This window comes from Oxyura jamaicensis, chromosome 6 (genome assembly GCF_011077185.1).
Source record: "Oxyura jamaicensis isolate SHBP4307 breed ruddy duck chromosome 6, BPBGC_Ojam_1.0, whole genome shotgun sequence".
In the NCBI taxonomy this organism is placed as follows: domain Eukaryota; kingdom Metazoa; phylum Chordata; class Aves; order Anseriformes; family Anatidae; genus Oxyura; species Oxyura jamaicensis.
In genome coordinates, this window is record NC_048898.1 from 5369055 (window position 1) to 5370813 (window position 1759).

Consider the following 1759-nt stretch of genomic DNA (forward strand, 5'->3'; position numbering starts at 1 on the left):
CGGCGGCCCCGCGCACGCGCCCCGCAGCCCGCCGGGCCCCTCAGGGCTGCCCCGCCGCCGCGGCACGGCGCCCCCCGGGGCTGTCAGGTGCGGTCCCTGCCCGTCCCCTGGGCGACGCCGTGAGGGGCCGCCCGTGTTTGGGCGGGAACTGAAGGCAGCCTTTCACAACAGCCGTCGCGGGGAGATGGGAACGGATAAGTGAAGGGAAAACGTAGTGAGGCAGCCCTTCTCCCCGTCCCCTGGAGCACAGTGACTGACTGACTGACAGGTGGGTGACGGTGCCCACCCCGTGTGCGCCGTTTCCTTATTTCCCTATTTGCTTACCCTCCTACCTGCTGCAGGAGCCATAAAACCACCGCTTTCATGCATTCAGATCACCCGCTGTGGGGCTGGCAGGCCCAGAGCGAGCTTGCTGTGGCACCAAGGTCCCCGCTGAGGCGCGGTGGGCTCAGGTTGGGGCACAGCGTTTCACCAGCCCACCCAGGCCGCCGCAGGGAAGAGCTCTGAAGACGTGGGCGCATCCACCGCCCTGTCGGTGCTCCCGTACCTGGCTGAACTGGGGCACAAAGGTGCCAGCTCCTCAGTAGTGGTTTACAAATGCTCAGTCCCAGGGGCTGGGTAAGGATACGCACTTACATGGGTCACACGGCCTGCTGCCTGCAGTGCATCTAAAACTGCAGGTGACTGGGAGGGCACGAGGAGATGTTTGGGACAGATTACTGTCTGTGTGCCCCGTTACCTTTGTTCTTTCCCTTGTCACTGGCAGCTGTCTAAGGCAGGACACCAGGCAGCACAGTTCACAGCGTGACCCAGTCCAGACACCCTTGACGAGCTTGTGGTCTGGCGGGTTGTGACCTGCCAGGGACGTGCTGGTGAAGCTGAATACCTCATGGTACTTAGGCTGATCCATCGCAGCTCGTTCCTGCATACCAGCTTTACGTTGTATACCGAACTGTTTGTAGACAGAAAAGTACAATATTGTGCTAAAACAGGCTGCCTTATCTTTACCCAGAACAAGAACCTGTGGAAAGTTCTGCCTACACCACCACTGGAAACATGGGATTTTTCTGTTCAATGTCTAACAAATGTCACAAAGTGATACCAGAAGCGATAAATGCCAAAATGCCAGTGCTCCTGAAAGTGCCATTCAATTCTTAAAGCAGAGAAACAGGAGATTATAGTTTTCACCACCGTTCTTGCTGACATGGTAAATAACATCCCAAGGTCAGTATTGCAATCTGTAACAGAAGTTAATTCTTTAAAATGTCTTTAAGTAGGGATAATACACAGTTTGCATACCATACAGTGAGAAGAAGTGACCTACTCTTCATAAGCTATTGGCTTTTTCAGGTCAGACGTGCTAGGTCAGTGCAAGATGTTTTTTGTTCCACAGGCAAGTGCCAGAATTCCTCACCTACTCAAATGAGTAAAATCCAGACAAAGGTATCTTCACTCCTCTGCTGCTTTCAAACACAAATCACACAGTCAAAACGTTAAAAGTTATTTATGAAAAGAAGTGGGGAAATAAACACAGACCATTTCAACAATTGTAGCACTTCAAAATTTTTGCTGTAGTTGTAAAATGTGAAATTTTAAGCTTGAAATCGGAAAGAGTACACTAATGTAAAAACAAATGTATTCTTACCATGCAGGCGATGAGATCTTGAAAATGATATTGGCCATCTCGGATGCCTCCCTGCACTGTGATCTTTTATAGGGGGAACCTGATACAGGAAAAGATAGAAAGGAGTTTGTTTGT